We start from the raw sequence: 26,742 nt of genomic DNA on the forward strand, positions 1-26,742 counted from the left end.
TAGTGGGTGACGAGCCGCGAGCTGCGCACCAGCCCGAAAACACTGACCATTTTGAGGAATAGAGCCGTCTCGTAGACGGGGCTCTAGCCTGCGTGATCGTGTTTAATAGTCCTTTAGGGAGTTCATCATATATTCGCTGGTGGCCCAGACATGAAGGGACCACAGCTCTGGGTGAGGATGCCAAATCGAGCCGCTGGCCTGAGAGAGAAGGACTCTCCTCACTGGTATCGGCCACGGGACAGTGCTCGTCAGCTGCATCAGCGCTGGGAACCAGGGCTGGTTTTCCCAAAACGGCGTTATCAGCAGTATTGAACATCCTTTTTCGCTGACCCTCCTATCACCTGAGGTAGGAGAGAGACGGGGGGAAAAGCATAGAGATGACGGCGGGGCCATTCGTGGGCCAGCGCGTCTCTGCTTTTTGAGTAAAATTCCAGACAGTGAGCGTTGTTCGGAGACGCAAACAGGTCTACTTCCGCTCTGCCGAATTTCTTCCACAGTAGTTGTACTGTCTGTGGGTGTAGAGACCATTCGCCTGCTGGAACATTGTTCCTGGACAGTCTGTCTGGCCCTATGTTTAGAAGCCCCGGCACATGCGCTGCTTTCAGCGAGCGCAGGTTGCGCTGAGCCCATACCAGGAGGCGTTCTGCAAGTCTGTATAGGTTTTTGGACCTGAGACCGCCCTGGCGATTTATATAGGAAACCACTGACATGTTGTCCGAGCGGACTAATACATGGTTTCCTTTTATTTGGGGACAGAAGCGCATCAGCGCGTTCTGTACTGCCAACATTTCGAGGCAGTTGATATGCAGGAGCTTTTCCCGTTCTGACCACTGGCCAAAAGACGGTCTGCCCTCGAGCAGAGCCCCCCATCCCGAGGTGGACGCGTCCGTAGACACCACTTTTATTCTCGAGGAAGTCCCCAGGCTTACACCTAACTGGTACCAGTCGATTGCTCTCCACGGATTCAGGGCTGTGACACATTACTGATTGACCGTGATACGAAGCCGACCGGGCGCCCACGCTTGACGCGGGACGCGCGCTTTCTGCCAGAACTGCAGTGGGCGCATACATAGCAGACCCAGCTGCAGAACTGATGACGCTGAGGCCATGAGACCCAGCATTTTCTGAAATTTTTTGAGCGGGACAGACGCGCCGCAGCGGAACGAGCCCGCTGTGCGCTGAATGTCTGCTGCGCGCTGTGGTGACAGCCGCGCTATCATTGACAGCGAGTCCAATTCTGTGCCCAGGAAGGAAGTTTTCTGACTGGGGGATAGTGAGCTCTTCGCCCAATTGACTCTGAGACCCAAATTCTCGAGGTGATCGAGTAACATGGTCGTATGCTGTACAAGCACTGAGCGAGACTGCGCTAGAATCAGCCAATCGTCCAAATAGTTCAGTATGCGCACGCCTTTCAGTCTGAGAGGAACGAGCGCTGAGTCCATGCACTTCGTAATGTACGGGGTGCCTGGGACAAACCGAACGGCAGGACTGTGTACTGATATGCCTGGCCCTCGAAGGCGAGTCTCAAAAATCGCCTGTGACGTGACGCTATCTGTATTTGAAAATACGCGTCTTTCAGATCCATTGACACGAACCAGTCTCCTTGGCGAACTTGCGCGAGGATTTTTCTGGTCGTGAGCATCCTGAACCGACGCTTCACCAACGCTTTGTTCAGTTGCCTTAGATCTAATATGGGTCTGTGACCCCCGTCTTTTTTCGGTACCAGGAAATATCTGCTGTACAGCCTCCCTTCGCTTTGAGCTTGAGAAAGGGGCTCTATGACCCCTTTGCTCAATAGTTTCGCCACTTCGGCTCGAAGCAGGTGTGCTGCTTCTGTCTGCATTGTGGTCTCGACGCGCGCTGTATAGCGGCGCGGACGTCGGTGAAACTGTAGCGAATAGCCTCCTTTTATAATGTCCAGCACCCATTTCGAGACCCCTGGAAGCTTTTCCAATGCGTTTGCATGAATAGCTAGAGGCTGAATACGAAGCGCGCTCCGTTCTTTCATTAACGGAGTGGTTTCGGTATGCTGTGGCACCAGAGACGTGCTCGTGACATTCGGGGCGTGGGGCACGCTGATAGCGGGAACTATTATGTCTGTGTGTGTATGTGGATGTGTGGCAACAGGCACATTTAACACACTGCAAACACCGTTCGCCTGCATACACGTTAGTTTCGTTTGTACAGAAACCTTTTGACGTGCATAATGTGATGTCTGTGAGCACTGTTAAGTGGACACGTTTACCACATGTGAAGCGCAATCGATCTGAGCCGATTTTATGTTCGCAGGGTCTGTATGACAGGTTGTGCTTGTGTGTAGAAATGAGCACTGGAGGAGTGGGCATTTTTGACTACACGTGAAACACCATCGGCCGTGGCCGGGACTCCAGAAAATACACTCTATTGGGGGTTTATCTGGGTAGCCGTGAAAACAACCTTTGTGTGCAGGCAAGCGGGCGACAGAACCGGCTTGTTGGCTGCAGCAAACACTGGAACAGTCACATTTAACACACTCCAAACATCGTTCGCTTGCATGGAGCGAATGCACGCTGATTTCATGCAAAACGTGCTCGTGATATTTGAGGCATGGGGCACGCTGATAGCGGGAACTATTATGTCTGTGTGTGGATGTGGCTGTGGGGCAGCGGGCACATTTAACACACTCCAAACAACGTTCGCCTGCGTAGAGCGAATGCACTTTTGGTTTCGTTTTCACAGAAACCGTTTGACGTGCATAATGTGGTGTCTGTGGCCACTGTGAAGCGGGCATATTTACCACGTGTGAAGCGCAATCGATCTGAGTCGATTTTATGTGCGCTGTGCTTGTGTGTAGAGATGAGCACTGCTAGTGGGCATTCTTACACGTGAAACACCATCGGCCGTGGCCGGTTGTGAAGCGCAATCGATCTGTGTCGATTTTAAGTGCGCTGTGCTTGTGTGTAGAGATGAGCACTGCAGTGGGCATTCTTACACGTGAAACACCATCGGCCGTGGCCGGTTGTGAAGCGCAATCGATCTGTGTCGATTTTAAGTGCGCTGTGCTTGTGTGTAGAGATGAGCACTGCAGTGGGCATTCTTACACGTGAAACACCATCGGCCGTGGCCGGTTGTGAAGCGCAATCGATCTGTGTCGATTTTAAGTGCGCTGTGCTTGTGTGTAGAGATGAGCACTGCAGTGGGCATTCTTACACGTGAAACACCATCGGCCGTGGCCGGTTGTGAAGCGCAATCGATCTGTGTCGATTTTAAGTGCGCTGTGCTTGTGTGTAGAGATGAGCACTGCAGTGGGCATTCTTACACGTGAAACACCATCGGCCGTGGCCGGTTGTGAAGCGCAATCGATCTGTGTCGATTTTAAGTGCGCTGTGCTTGTGTGTAGAGATGAGCACTGCAGTGGGCATTCTTACACGTGAAACACCATCGGCCGTGGCCGGTTGTGAAGCGCAATCGATCTGTGTCGATTTTATGTGCGCTGTGCTTGTGTGTAACGTTAGAGATGAGCACTGGTTAGTGGGCATTCTTACGACACATGAAACACCATCGGCCGTGGCCGGGACACCAGACAATACACTTTATTGGGGGTTTATCGGTGTAGCCGTGGGAACGACTTTTGTGTGCAGGCAAACGGGCGACGGAGCCGGTTTGTTGGCTGCAGAAAACACTGGAACAGTCACATTTCCTGGAACTGGACGAGCGAATAACTTTGGTGGGGGTCCGGCAACAGCGGGACTCGTACACCGTCGTTTTCCCAGTTGTGCTAGGACGATTTCGGAGGCTCAGGTTTCAACTCAATCCTGGGCCGCGGGCCGCGTCTGGCGGGGCGGCGGCCAGACGAGAAAAACGTCAGAAAGCGTTAACCACGGGTGCCTCTCAGCAACGGTGAGAGACCATGTTACGCAGCGCTGACGCGGCTAGGCGGCGGCGAAGCAGGTTTGACGTCTGACGGCAAGCTTTAGAGGGGAGGGCCGACTTAGCACGCCGTCCAGCGGAGGGCAGACATAAGTGGGCTGCTATCGCCTCTTCTGAGCAGCATGCGCGTTCCTGCTTTGGCGGGAAACGGAAATCAGAATCAGAAACCTCTTCCTCCTTCATGGCCCCCCTCGTCAGCGGCGTCGATGGAAGCGGTGGCAGACAGCGGCCGCTTTACGTCCGGAACAGAGGCTGACGAGGTCGATGAAGCAGGCGGGCGAACCGGCGAGCTTTGTCGGCTGGGGGAAGTGTCCGGGGCCCGCTGGGCACGGCGCTTTTTACGGCGCTACACCGCGGCGGGCGGGGGAGCAGTCTCAGTGAAGAAGGCAAGGCAAGTCCTCAGAGTCACCATTGGCATCTGCACGAGCCGTATGAAGGCATCTTTAAAAAGACGCTTTGCTCTTTTTAGAGAAACAGTGTGTATCGCAGCGGCGACACACACTGTAGATTATAAAGGATATAGGCGCCGGAAAGCGCAGCAGGAATGCACGGAAGGCGGCGTGGCCAGCAGCTTCAGTGGCTCGTCCCGCTGAGATGCTTGCAGTCAAACGGCGGCTTCTTATCCGGCTCCAGCGATGCGTGTGCTTCGCTTGAAGGATGAAAAATCAGATAATAGCTGCCTATGAGCGATATTTTAGGTCTAGACCACGCCCTTTTAGGCGGGAAGCTACGAAAAGGGCGCGAAGCGACGCAAAGGGCGCAAAATGCCCCCATTGGATCTGGCGTCGCGTCAGGCCTCGCTCTAATAGGCTGCTGCAGTTGCCGCAGAGCAGCCAATAGGCGCGCAAGCTGTTTCGCCTATGTCTGTATGCTGCTGCAACGCGCTTTACATTATTTCAAAATTAAGGATAATTTTTGGCTTCAATATCTCGCAGAAAAGGATTTTCCCCTAGCGTAAGATACTTCTTACGCAGTACTCGTTCCCTCTTGTAAGAGAACCACCAGCTCTGGGCATATAAACTTTAACTGTGTGATGAATTATAAAATAATCACTTTAAGCTTAAACAAGCTTAAAATATGAAGGTTTTTTTTGTTGTTTTGTTTTTTAAATTACTGTGATGAGAACATGTACTACAGAACATATGGTAGTAAAGCAGAACCTGTGTCATAGCTTAATTTTTTTTTATTAAAAGGAGCACCCAATAAGTTTACTTCTTGTGTGTGGATTTCTACCTGCTTGATCCACTTGTCACAACGTCACAATTCCGGCTACCTCTGTCAAGTGCCAGTTCAAACTGCTTCTGGAAAAGAATGGTGGAGATCATGCAAACTAGTAATGGGCGATATAAACGATATGCGATATAAACGATACAAAATTGGCCTACGATAGAGATTCTAATTCTATTGCACTATCGCGATAATGCATGTTTGATGACGCAATCTACCCGCGAAATTTACAGTAACGAGCTGCAGCCGGCTGCAACGCATCATCTTGAATAAACATTGCTGAAAGCGTCAGCGAAACAGAGGAGCTCGTGAAAAAGACTGGTGCAACCAGTACCGCCGCTCCCTATACGCAGACTAGTCTTGTAAACACACGTGATGACGCGCAGCATCTGCGCCGCAACGCGCCCTCACCTCTGTTTACGGCTGCCTATTTGGCCAAAAATGATGATAATAATTGATGAACAATATGCCTGGTCCTGGAAAGAGACATCAACAGTCCGGCGCCGAGAAACGAAAGAAAAAAAAAGCCCAAGATGAAGCCCGTGCATCACTTTCAGGTACTTTCATAATCCTGTGAAACTTTATATTATTCTGTCGACATTAATAATGTGTTTTAATGTCGGTAATAATTTCACGACTAACGCATCTTTCTTAATATGAATACAGGCAGATCTAAGTAAACAAAATGACTTAAAATGCATTATATTAAAACAATTATGGCAATTATGATTATTGATTAATAATGACCATATAGTGTCATTAAATAACAGTGTTAAAATACATAATCTAATACAAAATTAACAGTTTACATTACAATTTTAATAGAAATGCCTGAAAAGGGCACCAAAGGCCTGGTAAATGCAGTTGTTACACTTACATGATGATCAAATTCCTAGTTTAATATTGACCAAACATTTAATTAAAATATCCACATAATCTTTCCTATCATTTCCTCAACTAAAATATGTGGACATCATAACCCTTGTCTGCTATATTGTCAAATAGCAAAGGCTTTATTATATGAAGAGCTCATTTACGACTTTGCCTCAAGAAAAAGCAGAAGTATGCCTTTGTAAATTTTGAACTTTGGAAAGCTTCAGCAGATGACAGTGTTGATTTTTATTTCAGTTTATTATGGTTTATTTGATTGAGATTTCACATTTTTAATTGTTTTATTTAAAGTGTAATTTTAGTTTGTATTTTTTGCTGTAGAGCTACAATTGTAATTTATAAATGATACAATTTATTTATGTATTTACTATTTACTTTTATTTGAATAAAGTTCTATTTTGGCCCCTAGAGTAGGTTTTTTTTTTATTATTTTATTATTACTTCTGTAATATTTGGGAGAGGGGGCACAAAAGTAAATTTCTGCTTAGGGCCCCATTTGGCCAGCAGCGGCCCTGGGTGCAAAATCTGTTATTTGGACGTGGTTTGGCTTTAAGCCGTCCGACGAGCAGCAGCAAAATATACTCTGTAGAGTGTGTGGGGCAAAAGTTCCAGTTAAGAGAGGTAACACGACTAATCTGTACCACTACATTTAGTTTATTTATCTGCAACATTGTGTTGTTTAATTACAGTTTTGCTTTTGCACAATAAATGTTCTCAAAACGACATGCAACGTTTCTTTATTTCTTTAAAAAAAAAAAAAAAATTAGCAGTTTGGCTTTCCTAAGGGTCTATGTAACCTGTTCTTAAATGGTTCTATTATAATTTATATATCGCAATATATATCGTTATCGCAAGAGGCTGCAATGTATATCGCAATATGGATTTTAGGCCATATCGCCCATCCCTAATGCAAACATAATCCTCTTGGGCTGTTCCTAATTCACAATAGACACCCATGTCGCTCAGCTTCACAAAAGTATGTTTCTGAGTCCCAAACTGCACAGAATTATTAAGAGCAATGATAAGATTAATCTTTCCCACAGAAAGTTCTCTATCAGTACTCTCAAGCAAAACAAACATCCCCTTTCCGTATACTGTGCCTTTCACTGTGACTTCATTGCAAGCTACTGCAGACTGTGACTCAAAATTGCTACTGCAGACTGTGACTCAAAATTTTGACCAGCTACTGATGCCCTGATCCTGTCGTTGTAATCACTCACATAAAACTCTGTACCCTTATCAACATGCACATCAGAAGGAAAGATTCTGCTTGCACTCAGATAGGCTTGCAATAGTTGGTGTCTTTCTGCAAGAGTTTTGCAAAGATTCTTAAAGTTGTGCAATTTCCTAGCACACTGCTTGAAGAAGGTGTGTTTGCTCTCAAACCGTAACGTCCACAGGCGTATAAGTGGGCCAAAGTGAAGAATCAGCTTTGGGTAATGGCACAGATAGTGATGCTTGGGTTTTAACGGACTGGCAGGGAAAAGCCTTTGATGACTGAAGATATATTCTTCAATAAGGACTTTAAGATATGCCACTTGGCCTGTGGTAATGGTTGGTGCACAAACAAGCTCCACAATCTCTCTCAGCTGCAGAATGAGTTGCCATACTTCATTTTCAGAAGGATCTTTAATTCTTTCACCCACAAAAAGAGGTAGCAACCTCAGAAAGCACCAATTTTGAACTGCATGTCCACTTAATCGTTCACTACCAGGAGGCATGTCTGCTGGTTTGCTGCTGGCATAATTTCCTTGATATTTGAATTGATTTTTACATCTGTTTAATTGTAAGTAGGTAAAGATCTTCTCCTGAACCAAGTGACCAACAAACAAGGCAAGGTCATAAGACACAATACCCTCAAACAAGTCATGTCCCAGACATGGCGGGAGCCCTGGCTGGCAAACATGAAAATAATTAAGCTGGTTAAAAGGAGAGTCCATCTTGATGCCGCACACTGTGGCAGTAGCACTGGTGTCTAAACCTTGCAAATGACTTTGATAGGATTGTGCAGTTCTTGAAGTCCCAAACGTGTAAGGTTCATTCATGAATGCATTTCTGTCGATCTCACAGTAGCGGCAGAAATGGCTTGCCCGACTAAAGTTTTCAACAAATCCCCCAATGCAATGTGATCCCAGGTTGTCTCCTGAAATGGCAACTAAAGCTCCTTTTACAACTCTGCCATCATTTGTCAAAATACCTCCTTCCTCTAGAAGTTTAAGGTCAGTGATCAATGGTTCAAAAACTTTGTTCATGCCAAAGTATTTAAAATCTTTCTCCCTACATAGGAGGACAAGTTGCATTTGATCTATTGTGGTTCTATTGTGAGGCAAAATGTCAGTCAGGGTCATGTAAACAGCTAAAACCTTGTGTTTTTTTTCCCTGAACCAAGTGGATTCACAACCTCAAAAGCGTCTTGATATAGGATCACACCAACAGAGGAAGGCTCTGTTTTCAACAGCTGATTGCCCTTAAATCCCTCTCCATCTCTCACATCCTGAATTATAGTTTCCTTAGCTGGTTGCAAATGTGTGGCGACATATTGTTCTCTTACAGACTCACTTTTGAACAGTGTAGCTAACGTCTCATGGATGGGAATATACTGGGAAAAGCTCTCGTTACTATTTTCATCACTGCCCAAAAGAAAAGGCACAGGCTCAACATAGTTGAAACTGGTTTTAAAAAAACTCTTCCTTTTTTGGTCTGTACTCAGAATGTCCCTGTTACACATCTTAAGAAGATCTTCCCTGTTCATTTCATCAATGATGTTGCTTATAGTGTCCTCTTGGATTCCAATGTCCTTCAGTTTCTTAGTTAAGATCATAAGGGAATGTGATAAGTCAATTTCATGGGCATTTTGAAAATCCTCAATGATTGTCTGTATGGTACTGGCTGGTAGCAATAACTTTCCTTGTAATTTAAGATACATTAAATTACAAGGGCAAGGTTTTGCAAATAGAGTGTTTCATCTACAGCAAATTGCCCCTCTGGCTCATTATCATCCACAACAGAAGTATCAGAACATGGCTGACTATGCAGACTACTAGGCTCAGCAGGATCAGACACATCTAACAAGGTGTGATCTAGATTTTTGTGTTTCCTTGAAAAATGTGAGGCTAAAGTGGATGCAACTGTAAAGCTGCAATCACAACCTCTGACTGGGCATTTGATTTCTAATCCCTCATGTATGTGTGACTTCAAATGCTTGATGAGGGAGCTTAAGGTGTCACATGTAACTGTACAAAACGGAGCAACACATTTTAAGGGAGTTTCAAATTGCTTGCAAGGTCGCACAGACGATCCAAGCCCTTTATGCTCTCTATACATATGAGTTTTCAAAATATTTGCTTTGCGATACATCCTAGAGCATTCAGGCACACCGCAATTGTATTTAAAGTTAGGAGCATTGCTATGCAGCTTTGAGTGCTGAATAAACTCAATAACAGTCTCAGACACATGCTCACACAAACTGAATTTACAGTTGAACATTGTGTTCTCCAGTTGAGAAAAACTAAATGCAGGGCTTTTTTAAACTAGCAATTTTGGATGTAGCTAGCAGATTGCCCTTATAACACCAACATACTGTATTTGGATCACCCACACCTAAATTACTAAACACTACTGAACCACATAAAAAGTAATGAACAATATATACACATTAAAGATAAATGTGAAAATATAGAATCTATTAAGGACTACTTGGGTAATTAACTTTAAAATGAACAGTGTGTAGTGTAGCTAGAAAGCTACATCACCACCCTGTATTGACAGTCACTAAGCTGTAAGGTAGCGTAGGCTACTAGAAACTAAACTATACGGTTCGTATTTAAATTGTATATACAAACATCAATACCAGACGACGATTAAAAGACAATAATTACAAACGTATATACACATACAAATCACTGCAATTACTTTGGACTGTCAAGTTATAACCAACATTAATGTACGCAAAACACAGATGTGTGTACCTTGGTCTAACAGCGCGAAAAATGCCGCGCAACACATTTATTTTGGCAGTGGAAAATTCCAGAGACAAGATAATAAAAAAAAATAAAAATAATAATAATAAAAAAATTGACATGCGCACTTCATTTTTATGTTGGCGAGACAGACAACGGTTGCTCCGTTTCACACACACAGCAGGGAAGAAAATTATAAAGTTACTAATTTGAGATGAATTTAATCCACCTTTGCCCAAATCCACAACACCATAATTTATCTAGTTGAATAACTGTCATAATACCCACATTAAGGCCACATCTTACCTTATAACTTTATTTCTCTTTGGTCAACGTAGAAAATGCTGTGGGAAAAGAGAGAACGCTGTTAGAGTAACTAAGATAAGCTTTAAGCAAAGCTAAAGTTAAATGTTTGACGGTGTATCTAACCAGACGTCTCACAGTTAATTTACGGTATAATTAACACTAACTACAACCAACGTCTGTTCATTCAAATTTGCGCGCTTAAACCTAGACGCGAGTCTGCTCCAGCTAAGTTACAAAAACATGACAACAGAACCTACAACTAATGCTAATTGGGTTCATACTTTTAAATAACATGCACTATCATATAAAAACAGTCATCAAATTTATAAAGTTTGACATTTAAACACTTACCGCTGAATCCACCGAATGATACCACGCACGTCAGAGAGCTCTGATGACGCTGCCGCAGTTGCCAGTGCCACTCGAAAAAGACAGAATTCACAGTAGTTTCTTGTAAAAGCCCCGCGCCTGCATTATTTTCACAGTAAAAGTCTAAATACGGTATTATATTGTGAATTATCACAGTTAAAACCTGTGAAGTGGTAATAATGTAATTAACTGTGAAATATTACAGTTATATCTTGTGAAATCCTGGAAACAATTTACAGTGTAGGGCTGTGCAATATTGACAAATTATGTCTCAATACTTTTCTGTAATTTTATGGATAATAATTAGACAATATGTTGCTAAGTTTGTTATTGTGCTGGTAGCCTAATGACTCTCATGGAACCATAAATTCTAACATTTTAAACATTCTTCATATTCTTACCCCTTATCTTGAAATTCAGGGGCATTACAAATGAAATGGAAAGAGTCTTTATAAAATCAAAACGTTTATTATTTTAACAAATTCTTTGTTAGCATACATTTCTACTAGTTAGGTAAACAATTAATAAGTAAGGAATAATTGACAATGGGCCGTTGAATTGTTAGAGAAATAATGCACACCCAAGGTGGTATATATTGACTCTCCCATTATTCTTATTCTTATTTCTATCTCTTAACATATTCATGCATAATGCACAAAAGGCTCTAACAAGATATTAATTGATGCCATACATTTTAACAGTTCCTTGTCACAACTTAGTGGTGAAATAATGCAATGGCCATGGGTTTGAAGTGTTTGTTTTGTTTTTTTCTAATAGCTTACTAATGAGGCTCTCTAGTACAAGAATATTGCATGTCAAATACATAATGAAATATGAAATTACCTCATCTTTTGCTGGCATAACTCAATTCATCGACACAAGGAGAATATAATGGGGTGCTTGCAGAGTATACTTTATCAAATTGGAATGCAATACTGGTGTTCGTTGAACCTTTTAAATTGGGGTTTATTAGCATGAATAAGAATGGTAGACACAGACTATTGCAAAGAGTATTGTATTTATTTTTAGGATTGTAATACAGTTTGTGTGCAAGTCAAGAATAGAGGATAGCCAAAAATCTAATTAAACATCCAATTGTTGATCTTGTGCTTTGAGCCAATAAACATCCGAACATGATTTATAGCTACTCAACCAGTGCATCTCTAAATCCAAGTTAGTTTTCTTTGTTTTTCTTGTTCTTCAATTTTAGGTTAGCGAAATTATTAACTTATTTTTAATGTCCCAATATTTTTTCCTTAGAGAGGAGCAGGCCTGTGAGTCTACCAGAAATTCTCATTTTTGTCTCAGGTGCTGAAAACATTCCACCTTTAGGATTTCCAAACAAACCAACAATACAATTTCTCCATCCTGAAGACAACGGTGTGCGCATCTTCCCTGAAGCCAACACATGCGATGTCACATTGTGGTCGCCTCTGTATGACTCCTACCTCAGTTTTAGAGTAAAAATGGAGTCAGGCATTCTCCAGTCCCCTACATTTGTTTTTGCCTAAATTCCTATTTTTTTTTTTTTTTTTTTTTTTTTTACTTTTATTTTAAGGAACCGACACGAGAAGAATTATGTTAAAATATGTATATATATTCGAAATTACAGAAGCTGTGTACTGGGAGGGCTGTAATGTCTATAACATTGTTTTATTTTTTTACTTTTATTGTGAGAGACTACCATAAGCAGCCACTACATTGCAGTTCCATATATGTGTTTACACTGTTAAACTGTTTTCACCTCTGCAGTTAACTAAAATTTGTTTAAATATTTTTTGACAGTAAAGATACCCTTTACTGAGAGCACTGATTCTGTAATGTTCTTAGATTCTTTTCCCATTATAAAATGAAAACTCTAATTTTATATTACAACTGTTTATTGGGAGGATGTTCAATAAATTTAAACTTGTTAAAATTCCTTCTGATCCTAAGTTCCTTTTTTTGTTGAAATAACCCATTCACATTTCTCACTAAAAAGTAAAGTTACCACTAAGACTACCACAAGAAACAAATGATAAACAGATGTATTTAGATAAAAAGGAATACCTCCGTAAACTGACAGATGAAGACTTTTATTTTGACAGCTATGGGCAGGTATGTTGTGTCTACACATCACACTCGTTTTCAAACATAAACGATAGCTATGACAAAATTACCTGATAACACACTGTAAAACCCGACAAGTTAGGTTAACTCAAATGGTTTGAGGAAACTGATTGCCTTAAACCATTTAAGTTTTGAAAACAATACATATGAGTACTGCTAACTTTAAAATATAAGTGCACATGACTCAATATTTGTGTGTTGCTTAAGTCAATACATTATAGTACATGTAACTTAAAGGTTTTAAGTTAACTAAACAAACCTGTTTGAGTTCAAGTAATAAAATCTAATTGAGTTCAAACAACTTCATTGCTACTCAAATGGTACTCAAATGGTTTGAGGAAACTGATTGCCTTAAAAGGTTTAAGTTAACTGAACTCACATGGATAAAGTTACATAAGACTTTGTATTTGTATAGATCAATGATGAGAAGACAAGGCTATTTTGAACAGTATTTTTTGAAATATAACATTTATTTAATCAAAATTTATCAACAAGTGTGCTGTGCAGCACAACAAAACACATAATATTAAGACTATGTCATAAAAAATTAAACTTTCCTAGGAATAAATCAACAATTCCTTTAATACTTAAACACTTCAGAAACAGAAAGTAAAAAAACAACAACAACAGCAATGACAACTGCTACATACTAAAAACAGTACCAGTAACATGGTGGATTTCATAAAACTAATTCAAAAGTTATTTCAGTGCCAGCAATTTTTGCCTAGCCTTTCTGTCAAGTTTTAACAGTACCTTTTGTATGAAAAAAATAAAATAAAAAACATACAGCTTTCCTATAGTATCTACTTCATCTCTTGGCTGCATGAAACAAACACTTGCTGACAGCTTATGCGGATGCTAGAAAAGCGGGCCTATAAAAAAAAAAAGACGACCAGAGTAATAGTAACGAATTTGCGCATGTCTAATGTATTCCTTCTTGTATATCAGAGTCGTAAATTAGGCATGCATATGTCCGCTGTTGATTCACACACTATTCATAATTTTGGGGCTCTGATCCATAGTATTTTCGCTTGAAATTTCAAAATATTTGCATAGTTGTCAAAATGAATGTCTGTGAGTGTTTTGTAATGGATGCTCACCCATAGAGGTGAATCTTGTAAGGGTCAGTGGTGTTTATGTACATATGAGTAGCAGCATAAACAAATTTAGAATGTATTTACTGTAGTTTTCATTTGTATGTTTATTTTATAATCAATACAAACAGTAGATATTCAGTCATTCCAGTTCAAAAGGACAGGTTTAGTGAGTGGTATTTTGGCATCTCCCTGTTGAATGTTTGGCAGGTTCACTTACTTAAGATAAAGTACTCTGAAGTTGTGAAGAATGTCTGAATTAAAGAATTCAGGAGCTTTAAATCTGCATATGTATTTAAATGTTAGAACTGAGCAGAGGGTTTTCTTATAATTCATAAGTATAGCTTTAATTTAAAGTTAGTTTGAATTTTGAGGGTTTTTTTATAACATGCAGTAGAAAAATAAAAAGGCAAAACAAATGTTTTGGTTAATGAAAATAAAAAATAAACACCTTTAGAGGAAATGTCAGGCATAGGGGGGCCTTACAAAATTTACCCGAGAAGGAGGGTGGCCCCGGTGTAAAACAGAAAACCCCTGTAATAAACTAATATGTTGCAAGAAAGGTGTCACAAGCAACTATCTAAGCATCTGCAGTTGGTTCACAACGTCGAAAATAATTTTTGTTTATTTGAGCTGAAACTAATGGCACTGAAAATAAACATGTTTGATGTATTAATGTTTGACTTTTGTTGTTTTTTTACTAAATTGGAACTAAAATTAGGAAATGATAGGAATCAGAATCGATAAGTGAAATCAGAATCAATAAAATTAAAATGATACCCAACCCTACTTAGAAACCAGTGTGATTAAGGTTACTGTGACATCTAGTGAGAATCATTCAAATTCATCTGTAGAAATTGGTGGCACGGCTGGAAGGAAACAAATCACCAGTAGAGACCCATAGGGACCATTACAGGTTCTGATAAAACCAATACAATTCCCATTATAACCAGTAAAACCATTACAACTTCTGTGATAGTTTCTATTGGTAGTTTTTTTTTTTCTGGATGGTATCCACTAGACCGACATGTTACCAATAGAAGGAAAGAAAAATCACCAGAGACCCATAAGGACCATTACAGGTTCCAATAAAACCAATACAGTTCCCATTTTAACCAGTAAAACCATTACAAATTTTAACACCCTGACAGTGTTACTAACAAACTGTTATATATATATATATATATATATATATATATATATATATATATATATATATATTAACACCAGAATGGATGATGAAAACAAGAAGTTTGGTGTTCAAAGTTAACACTCATGGATTAACTGGTCAACACTGCACCAGTGTTCAGGTGAAAATATAAAAAAACAAACCCACAAAACAATACATATTTACATTTATTATTTAATTGAAACATTTTAAATATTTTCTCTGCACCAAAATGTCTTCACACTCAACAAAGGCACAAAATACATATTCTTATTTGGTCTATATGTGCTTTTAATGTCATAAGGTTTGTAATGCTTACATTTATCAGCTTAAACAACAGTCTTTGCTAATGGCATTTGGACCTTGTTGGAGAGAGTAGTATCATTCTTTGATTTCAGCATGACTAGTTACTCTGCCGTTTTGCAGCATCACAAAAGTGCAAAAGTAAAATTGGCAAACTAAATAATGAAAATCTAAAAAACAGGATAATTTCACATCCATTTATCAAATGAAATTTTACCAGTTTATGCTGGTTCTTGACCAGCAACATGACCAGCAAAGGACCAGTATTAACCAGCTAAAACCAGCATCCCAGCACCAAAACATACCTAACCAGAACATAAATAATACTGTAAGGTATCAAATTAATAAAACAATAATGCATCACACTAGGCAGATAGATAGATAGATGGACAGACAGTAAGATGAACAGAAAGACATATACACATGTAGAGAGAGAGCGAGCGATGGATAAACAGATAAACAGCCAGACAGACATAAGCAGATATGTAGAGATAGGTATGTAGACAGATAGATAAATACAGAGACAGACAGAAAAACGAACTGCTGATGAAAAGACGGTTAGTGGTGACAGAGTTGAGTGTTTGTTACATACCTTTGTGCGAATAACAGTTTTCTGCTCGTTAACATGGAAAATCTGCAGGTTCTGCACCCATCCATTAGTAAATTGCAGGTGGGCCTCGAGAGAGTTATAATTTCGAAATTGTTCAGATGTGTACGCACTGACACCACAAACAAAGGTAGGAAAACATTTATTTTACTCAAGTGAAATTGTAAAGGGAGCACTTTTACTGGAATAATATTTTACCTAATGTATCTCTACTTAAACTCAAGTACTTGGTTTGTGTACTTTGTCCACCACTGCCAATAATGAACCTTCCTCACCAGCCGAGATCCGGACAATTGTATATAAAAACAACTGATGGTTTTTGTCAAGAGTCTATTGCACGGGTTGAAATCGACAAAAAAACTAAACATTGCAAAGGATACCTTCCAAGCATGTGGTAGAGGAGGCACATGGTGGTCAGCCACGATTAAGGATTTAGCCATGGCTGTTTTTGGAAGAAGCATGCAACCCACAGCCTTTCTGCCACAGCCATATTTCTCAGGCAACTTAAGAAGGACACTGTTACTCTGCAATACTGAGTGGTACAGCACATAAGAGGTAAGGGCAAATTCACTAGAACATAACAATGTAGTTATATTTATACTTATTTTATTAACTAAGTTAAGGCCAAAAATGTCTCTCTTTTTTCCAGTGTCTAACGTTATTGGTTTCTGCAGAATGTTCATTTTCTTCACACGTCTCATTTTAATTTAAGCTCTTGATTATAATTTTTTCAAGTTCTTTTTAATGATTGGTTGTATTAAAATTTTAGACAAATAACATTGGTTTTAAAAGGTGTTTTTGTTGTAAGAGGCCCTGAATATGAGTTTACATAACAGTTCAGTAGGACTCCAGGTTGGCCGACATTGCAACAACAAGTTAACCAAATATCAATGTCGTCTTATGACATTGTGCCTGCTGGGACAGAGAAATAGTCAAAGTCAAAGTCAACTGTATTGTCAATTCTGCCACATGTACAGGACATACAGAGAATTGAAATTGCGTTACTCACAGACCCTAGATTAATAAATAAATTAATGCATGTCAAAAAAAATATATTTCATAAATAGGAAATAAAAGTATGAATACCCATTTGTTTGTTTGACTGTTTATTTGTTTGTTTGTTTAGTCAGCTTTAAAATTCTATATCAAACATGCCTGTTTTGCCTTTTATAGTCTCATATTAAATGTGCTATAGACTCTTTTGTTGGTTGTTTTTGGTAGTCACTCAACTAGGCCATATATTTTAAATGTGCATTTCACCAAGAATAAAACTCTGAAGACCTCTGACATATTTTATTATTTGCATGTGTTTTCTTTATAGAGATATTCATGCACTTCTGGGATTGTAGACACAGCAGCGCCTGAACAGGACTTTTATTTTGATCTGGTGATGTGACGTCATAAGGCCGCGCCGCGCTCCTGCGTCTGTGTTTCAGCTGAAGACAGGTTTGTGTTTTTGATTATATGAAGTGTTTAAATCGGTACAGCACGTTCGGAATACTTTATAGTTTTTACAAGCGATGTAAAGTTAATACATTGTTATTTATTAGCATTGTAATACACTATCTAATATTAATGAATGCTATTTTGTGTAAATAAACACCACCCTGGTGAAAAAACCAGCTAAAACCAGCCCAGGCTGGTTGGCTGGTTTTAGCTGGTCAACCAGCCTGGTTTTAGCTGGTCATAGCTGGTCGGCAGGCTGGTTTTAGAGGGGTTTTGGCCATTTTTCCTGGCCAGGCTGGGAGACCAGTTAAAACCAGCCATTTCCAGCTTAAACCAGATAATACCAGCCAACCAGCCTAGGCTGGTTTTAGCTGTTTTTTTCACCAGGGCATTCACACAATAGTAACAAAGGGTGCGTCTTATTTCTCTCCCTATATCGTGAATCAGTTAATCATAAACACGAATTCATTCACTGACACCTACTGATGGAGAAACGGAGCTTTTCAAAACTACGAGTCAATTAAATCAAATGCTTCGCAAAATGATTCATTGTTTCGAAACCTTTTACAAACAGTAGCATTTTTAACTGTAATCTATTAAATGTAATATACTAATCATTAAATGCCTAATATTGATCAAAACTAAATAGTGTTTTTTTTTTTGTTTTGTTGTTATACTCTTTATTTGTATTATTAGTTGAAGTTTTGAGTGTTTTTAGATAATCAGGTGATTCAGGGCCTTTAGCTATCACTCTGACTGACTACTGAACTAGAGAAATGATTCAGATGAACCCAGATGTCACAAACGGGACGACCAAGAGTGAGGATCCAAATGCAAGGCTTTATTAAGCAGATCGTAGTCAGACAGACAGGGTCGAAAACACCAGCAAACAACAACAGCAGAGATAATCCAAGAGCGTAATCCAGTAAACAGGCGTGGGGTCAAATTCCAGGAGGGCAGTCCAAAGTAAACAAATGAAATGAAAACAAGAAACTAGAAAACTATAGCTAAGACTGAGAAAACAAAAACAGAACTATGGCTAGGGAACAACAAGGAGACTAGGAAACCTGAGAGCAATGGAAAACGCTTGGTAGAGTCCGCTGGAGCAAAACAATACTTTGCGATGTGTGTGTGTGCTGAGCTGGCTTTTATTGCAGACAAACAGGAAGTAACCAGTGAAGCAGCAGAGGGAGCAGCAACAGTCTGTGAGGGGCAAGGCTCCCTCTGCTGGCCTGGTGTGACATAGCCCCCCCCAAGGAGCGGCTTCCAGACGCTCCAAAAAACAACAGGAAAAAACAGTCCAGGGGAGCGGTGGGGGGGCCAGGAGACTGAGGCAGAACAGGTTGGGCAAAGGCCCTCCAGAGCAGAGCTGGAGGCAGAGCAGTCCTCTGAGGTGGAGCAAGAGGCTTAGGAGCCCTCCAGGGCGGAGCAGGAGGTGGAGCGGCCCTCCGGGGCGGAGCAGGAGGCTTAACGACCCTCCGGGGCAGAGCAGGAGGCGTAGAAGCCCTCCAGGGCGGAGCTGGAGGCAGAGCAAGAGGCTTAACAGCCCTCCAAGGCGGAGCAGGAGGCGTAACAGCCCTCCAGGGCGGAATAGGAGGCGCAGGAGCCCTCCAGGGCGGAACAGGAGGCGCAGGAGCCCTCCAGGGCGGAACAGGAGGCGCAGGAGCCCTCCAGGGCGGAGCAGGAGGCGCAGGAGCCCTCCAGGGCGGAACAGGAGGCGCAGGAGCCCTCCAGGGCGGAGCAGGAGGCGCAGGAGCCCTCCAGGGCGGAACAGGAGGCGCAGGAGCCCTCCAGGGCGGAACAGGAGGCGCAGGAGCCCTCCAGGGCGGAACAGGAGGCGCAGGAGCCCTCCAGGGCGGAGCAGGAGGCGCAGGAGCCCTCCAGGGCGGAACAGGAGGCGCAGGAGCCCTCCAGGGCGGAACAGGAGGCGCAGGAGCCCTCCAGGGCGGAGCAGGAGGCGCAGGAGCCCTCCAGGGCGGAACAGGAGGCGCAGGAGCCCTCCAGGGCGGAACAGGAGGCGCAGGAGCCCTCCAGGGCGGAGCAGGAGGCGCAGGAGCCCTCCAGGGCGGAACAGGAGGCGCAGGAGCCCTCCAAGCCCTCCAGGGCGGAACAGGAGGCGCAGGAGCCCTCCAGGGCGGAACAGGAGGCGCAGGAGCCCTCCAGGGCGGCACAGGAGGCGTAGAAGCCCTCCAGGGCGGAACAGGAGGCGCAGGAGCCCTCCAAGCCCTCCAGGGCGGAACAGGAGGCGCAGGAGCCCTCCAGGGCGGAACAGGAGGCGCAGGAGCCCTCCAGGGCGGAACAGGAGGCGCAGGAGCCCTCCAGGGCGGAACAGGAGGCGCAGGAGCCCTCCAAGCCCTCCAGGGCGGAACAGGAGGCGCAGGAGCCCTCCAGGGCGGAGCAGGAGGCGCAGGAGCCCTCCAGGGCGGAACAGGAGGCGCAGGAGCCCTCCAGGGCGGAACAGGAGGCGCAGGAGCCCTCCAGGGCGGAACAGGAGGCGCAGGAGCCCTCCAGGGCGGAACAGGAGGCGCAGGAGCCCTCCAAGCCCTCCAGGGCGGAACAGGAGGCGCAGGAGCCCTCCAGGGCGGAACAGGAGGCGCAGGAGCCCTCCAGGGCGGCACAGGAGGCGTAGAAGCCCTCCAGGGCGGAACAGGAGGCGCAGGAGCCCTCCAGGGCGGAACAGGAGGCGCAGGAGCCCTCCAAGCCCTCCAGGGCGGAACAGGAGGCGCAGGAGCCCTCCAAGCCCTCCAGGGCGGAACAGGAGGCGCAGGAGCCCTCCAGGGCGGCACAGGAGGCGTAGAAGCCCTCCAGGGCGGAACAGGAGGCGCAGGAGCCCTCCAGGGCGGAACAGGAGGCGCAGGAGCCCTCCAAGCCCTCCAGGGCGGAACAGGAGGCGCAGGAGCCCTCCAGGGCGGAACAGGAGGCGCAGGAGCCCTCCAGGGCGGCACAGGAGGCGTAGAAGCCCTCCAGGGCGGAACAGGAGGCGCAGAAGCCCTCCAGGGCGGAACAGGAGGCCGCATCATGGACTGGGACCTGGGGAGAGCAGAGACAGAGGAGGCAGACAGAGCAAGGAGAGAGGTAGAGAGTTCATGGGGGAAGGTGGCCTCCATAGTCGTGACTAGGCAGACGAGAACTTCAGGAATGGCTTTCGTGGTCGTGTCAGAGACGACAGGGAGCCTAGGCGGTGCAGGCACAGTGTGAAGCCTTGGCGGCGCAGGCAGAGCAGGGAGTCCTGGCGGAGCAGACAGAGCACGGAATCTTGGCGGAACAGACAGAGCACGGAATCTTGGCAGAACAGGCAGAGCAAGGAACCTTGGCGGAGTAGGTAGAGCAGGGAACCCTGGCGGAGCTGGCAGAGCAGGGGGCATAGGTGGTGCAGGCAGAGCGTGAAGCCTTGGCGGTGCGGGCAGAGCGTGAAGTCTTGGCGGTGCGGGCAGAGCGTGAAGTTCCGCTATGTACGCCACCTCCGAAAGAGGTATAGGCGCAGCGGACATGCGTGTAGATGAGGTCTCCAGAGCAAACTTGTGGGCGGACTCATGGGCAGAAGAGGGCACTGGGGCGCAGTGTACAGCCCACACACTCAAAATGGCGATTGCCATAGCAGGTAGCGCAGTTGGCAGAGGAATGCCCTCCGGGTCAGTGGGCGTGAGGCTTGGGAGCGTTGGCTCTGCGTGACGTGGGAGCGTTGGCTCTGCATGGCTTGGGAGCGTTGGCTCTGCATGGCTTGGGAGCATTGGCTCTGCATGGCTTGGGAGCGTTGGCTCTGCATGGCTTGGGAGTGAAGGCTCTGCGTGGCTTGGGAGCGAAGGCTCTGGCAGATCAGACGAAACATGTCCCGGCTCTGGATGTTCGGGCGAGACGTGACTTGGCCTGGAAGGAACTGCTGTGACTTGATTGGGCGTGACAGGAATAGCAGTGACTTGACTTGGGATGACAGGAACAGCTGTGACTTGGCTTGGCGTGAGAGGAACAACTGTAACTTGACTCGGCGTAACAGGAGCAGCTGTGACTTGACTTGGCGTGACAGGAGCAGCTGTGACTTGACTTGGCGTGACAGGAGCAGCTGTGACTTGATTTGGCGTGACAGGAGCAGCTGTGACTTGACATGGCTTTGAGGGAGTGGTTGTGACTTGAGTTGGCTCTGCTGGGACAGCGGCGGCTGGACATGATTCAGGAGGTACTGCTGTGTCTTGATGTGACTCTGTAAGCGCTGTGGTAACTTGCTTATATTCTGGAAGTGTTGGGGTGTCTTGCCTTGACTCAGGATGTGCTGCTTGACTTGGCTCAGGAGGAACAACTGCTGTAACTTGACTTGACTTGACAGGAGCATTAGCTGTAACTTGACTTGACCTTGCAGAGGCAGCAGCCACGATGTGACTTGACTTGACAAGAACAGGAGCTGTGTCGTGACTTGACTGTACAGGAGCAGCAGACATGGCGTTAACAGGCGATGGTTTGGTTGACGTGGCGTTAGCAGATGCTGGCTCGGCTGATGTGGTGTTAGCAGGCGCTGGCTTGGCTGATGTGGCGTGAGCAGGCGCTGGCTTGGCTGACGTAGCATTAGCAGGCGTTGGCATCAGGATTATGGCTTGACGTGGGTCTGGCGTGGCGGCCATCTTGGGTGCAGGCTCTGGCGTGGCGGCCATCTTGGGTGCAGGCTCTGGCGTGGCAGCCATCTTGGGTGCAGGCTCTGGCATGGCGGCCATCTTGGGTGCAGGCTCTGGCGAGGCGGCCATCTTGTGTGGTAGCTCTGGTGTGGCGGCCATCTTTGCAGCAGGCTCTGGCGTGGCGGCCATCTTGACCAGGAACTCAGGAACGGGAGCCATCTTGTGAACGGGCTTTGGGACGGTGGCCTTCTTGTGAACAGACTCGGGAAGGGCGGCCATCTTGGGAATTGGCTCAGGAACAGCAGCCATCTTGTGATCAGGTTCGGGGATGGCGGCCATCTTGTGAACAGGCTTGGGGGTGGCAGCCATCTTGTGAACAGGCTTGGGGATGGCGGCCATCTTGTGATCGGGCCTTGGGGTGGCAGCCATCTTGCGAGAGAAGTCAGACGTGGTAGATTTCTGGTGAGCTGAGTCCAACTGGGTGACCATCTTGAACGCGGACTCAGGAAGAATAGTCGTTCCGAAAGCAGATTCTGGAAAGGCAGCCATTTTGTGAGCAGGTTCAGGAAAGGTAGCCATCTTGTGAACAGGTTCATGAAAGGTAGCCATCTTGTGAACAGGCTTTGGGTTGGTGGCCATCTTGTGCTGTAGCTCTAGGCTGGCAGACATCTTGTGCTGAGGCTCTGGGCTAGCAGACATCTTGTGCTGTGGCTTTAAGCTGGCAGACATCTTGTGCTGAGGCTCTGGGCTAGCAGACATCTTGTGCTGTGGCTTTAAGCTGGCAGACATCTTATGCTGAGGCTCTGGGCTAGCAGACATCTTGCACTGTGGCACATCTAAATCACCCACAGTTACCGGAGTATTGCAAAACAACAAGACAAAATTTATGAACTGTGCGAGGGTCCAACTGGGGTCTTCATCAGGCAAATTAAAACTGATCTCTGGATCAAGTCCACTCCAGAAGCATTCTTTCAACATGGTCTCATCACAAGGTGCCAAAAAACAATATGTAAGAAACTCCTCCACATACTGCTCGATGGGACGGCCATTTTGAAAGATGGAGCAAAGCAGACTTACGGGGTTGGACAAACTTCCTGCTGAATCCATTCATGGTGGGTTGTACTGCTGGTGGGTAAAGCCGCTGGATCCGGGGTATGGCGAAGTATTCTGTCACAAACGGGACGACCAAGAGTGAGGATCCAAATGCAAGGCTTTATTAAGCAGATCGTAGTCAGACAGACAGGGTCGAAAACACCAGCAAACAACAACAGCAAAGATAATCCAAGAGCGTAATCCAGTAAACAGGCGTGGGGTCAAAATCCAGGAGGGCAGTCCAAAGTAAACAAATGAAATGAAAACAAGAAACTAGAAAACTATAGCTAAGACTGAGAAAACAAAAACAGAACTATGGCTAGGGAACAACAAGGAGACTAGGAAACCTGAGAGCAATGGAAAACGCTTGGTAGAGTCCGCTGGAGCAAAACAATACTTCGCGATGTGTGTGTGTGCTGAGCTGGCTTTTATTGCAGACAAACAGGAAGTAACCAGTGAAGCAGCAGAGGGAGCAGCAACAGTCTGTGAGGGGCAAGGCTCCCTCTGCTGGCCTGGTGTGACACCAGAGATTTAGTTTGGGTTTATTTATCTTTCAGTTAATTACTCTCATCTTAAACAGGACAGAGTGTCCAAATGCACAGAAAAACTCCTGCTGAAGCAACTGAGATCCATGTGACACAATATTATAAAGATGGCGTTTATTAAAGAGGAGAGTGAAGACATGAAGATTGAAGAAACATTCAGAGTCAAACATGAAGATACTGAGGAACAAACAAAGATGGCGTTATTTAAACAGGAGAGTGAAGACATGAAGGTTGAAGAAGCATTCAGAGTCAAACATAAAGATACTGAGGAACAAACAGGTGGGTTTTCATTCTCAAAGCTGAATTATTTAGTACTGTACATTTTCTCAATAATTTGTTTTCTCTTAAAAGGCCATTTTCTACTTTCATTTTAGTGCTCTGATTTACACTGTACATTTAAAGAGCCATGTCTCATTTAACTCTTCAGTGTAAATGGCCAGCTAGGTCTAAGTAAAATCTTTGCATATGAAATAAATAACTATGTTTGGAAGTCTTCTGAAAATGATTCTTAAACTTATATTAAAGGTGGAATAGATTTTATATTATAGGTCCCCCAAGTAAATGTAAGGAATAATTGATGACAGGCCGTTGAATTATTAAAAAATAATGCACACCTGAGGTGGTGATGTGGACACGACACAAAGCGGACTGGTCGTTACACCTTATCCTATCGTTTACTGTGTTTATTTGTTTGGCAAGTGTCGTTGTGGGTTTTGGTTATTTTGCTGTTTTAGGCTGTAAAGACTTTTGAAATAACTGAAATCGTGTGGCGAAGTGATACAGATGTAATGCGGTCAAATGCTGCCTGAAACTACGTTTGCTGTGCGTTTCCCTGAAAATAATGCACACCTTAGAACGTTCGTCAGCCAATCAGATGCAAGCATTCAATGTCCCCATAGTATAAATGTAAGTAATTAAATTATATAAATGTGGAATTATTTGACTACTTAAATTCTGGGTATCTGCGGATCCTTAAAAAGTCTTAAATTTAGTTTTGATAGATCTTAAATAGTTTTGGTCACATTTCCGCTAAAATATCTTCAGTCTTTAAATATCAGGTAAAGCATAAAGAAAACGCCATTCTAACAGCGTCTTTACATCCATTTTGACCGCTCCCAGCACCCATACCGTAAGTGCGCGATTAGATGCGCATGAAAAAAAAAAGTGCGGCTGGCGTGACCGTGTATTTTCAAGACCACAGTGTCTAACGGACAAAAGATTTTTTTCTCCCCCTGTGGTAGTTACAGGTTTAACAAGCTTTTTTTTCTGTATATAATAATAAATATAGGTCGAGCTAGCTGACCCCCAGCCTTCAAGATACTTTAAAGATACTTTTACTTTTTTTTTTTTCTTGCCCGACCAAACAAACTGCCTGATTAAAACTGAAGTGACACAAATAACCAGCGAAGCATCATAAGGCAAAAAAGATTCCTATTTTAATACATTCAACGTAAACAGCAATTGATAATGGATAGTGTATTTCTTGTCTCTTTGTGACATACTTTAAAACAAATGAGCGTAACAGCACACATAAAGAAACTCTAAAGAAACACACTGAGGGAACAATTGAAAATGTATAGTTCAGTAATACACCAAGGGAGCTTTTTGCTGAATATTCTCATGATTAACAAATGTAACTGTCACAATCCAGGCGGGGTTGAGGAGTGGAAAATGATGAGGAGAACCAGAGTAGAAGAACGAATAAAGATTTATTAAATAAAACACAGTAACTAATACAAACAAAACAAAACCGGGAGTATAAGGTGAGCACATGTACACAAGCAAACAGAGGTAACAGTTAGCATTGACGGACAAATGGGGAGTGAACACACAGACTCTTAAATACACTGAAACATGGGCGTGGTCACAAACAGGATTACAAGATGACGAGGGGGAAATACAAATATGGGCAAGACTAAACCAAAAGGACTAAACCAAAAGGGGGAGAACAAGGACTAAACCATTAGAACTAGAAACATGAGGGAAAAACACTGGGAAAACAGAACCGAGACAGAACAGGACAAAACACAGACATGTTCCTGACATTAACAAATGTTACATTAATTTTAGTTTAATAAACTAGTTAGTCAAGTAGTTACTTACATTTTAGACAAAATATTTACTGTTTTGTTCTGTTTCACCAACCAAAATAGTTCCAAACAAGGATGACAGCAGAAGTATAGCACATTCTCCAAGCAACGTTTTACTACTAAATGATTAGCATTTTGCTGGAATCTGTTGAAATAACTCATTCATTAAGTGACTTACCGCCACCTGCTGGTAGTTTAGTATGTTTAGAAGTATGCATCCCCACCCCAACATTTCTAATTTGTACATTCATAAATGTATTTAAAACATTAATCTCATAACATCTTTTATTGCACTTTTAATTTTGCAGTGTAAATTATGTAATCTGACTGCTAACAGCCATTTAGAATTTATTGATAAATTTTAATAATTTCAAAGGTGATGCATACATTTCAAAAGTAAAAAAGGCCTTTATAAAGTTAAATCAAATATGCAGATTTAAGATGTAAAAGCTAATAGAGCACTGATGAAAATATTGCTTTAGAATAAATTGTTTACATCTTCAGATATCTCTAAGTTGTACTTTTATGGGGATATTTGTGTGGAATAGTATCTGCTGATATGAGATGTTCACTTAATATTGTAGTAATAAATAGAATTTATGACAGCCATGAAATTTTCTTTGCTTTTTACATTAAATGCATGTAATATGTGTATTTCTATTACAGGTTTAGGTCTTAAATTTCATATAAGATGGTATTAAAAAGGTATTAAAAAGTATTGCATTTCACTTGTTCATGTGTGTGTGTGTGTGTGTGTGTGTGTGTGTGTGTGTGTGTGTGTGTGTGTGTGTGTGTGTGTGTGTGTGTGTGTGTGTGTTTGTTCACTTCTCACTGCTGTGTGTGTGCACTTGGATGGGTTAAATGCAGAGGGCCAATTTCGAGTATGGGTCACCATACTTGACAATACGTCACAACTTTCACTTTCTTTTAATTTTGACCATATTGTTTTACAGTTACATTATAATGTTTGAATTCAAAGTAGTAATCACTAATTATTTATTAGTTTACCACTCTGCACACCTC

General features: G+C 43.4%; 1 protein-coding gene across 1 annotated transcript in view; it reads left to right on the forward strand.

The window, feature by feature from the left end:
• The window catches only part of LOC141334108 (uncharacterized), a 294,786-nt gene that overhangs the window by 258,123 nt on the left and 9,921 nt on the right, over window positions 1-26,742 (forward strand). The window lies entirely within an intron of this gene.

This window comes from Garra rufa, chromosome 4 (assembly GCF_049309525.1).
Source record: "Garra rufa chromosome 4, GarRuf1.0, whole genome shotgun sequence".
In the NCBI taxonomy this organism is placed as follows: Eukaryota; Metazoa; Chordata; class Actinopteri; order Cypriniformes; family Cyprinidae; genus Garra; species Garra rufa.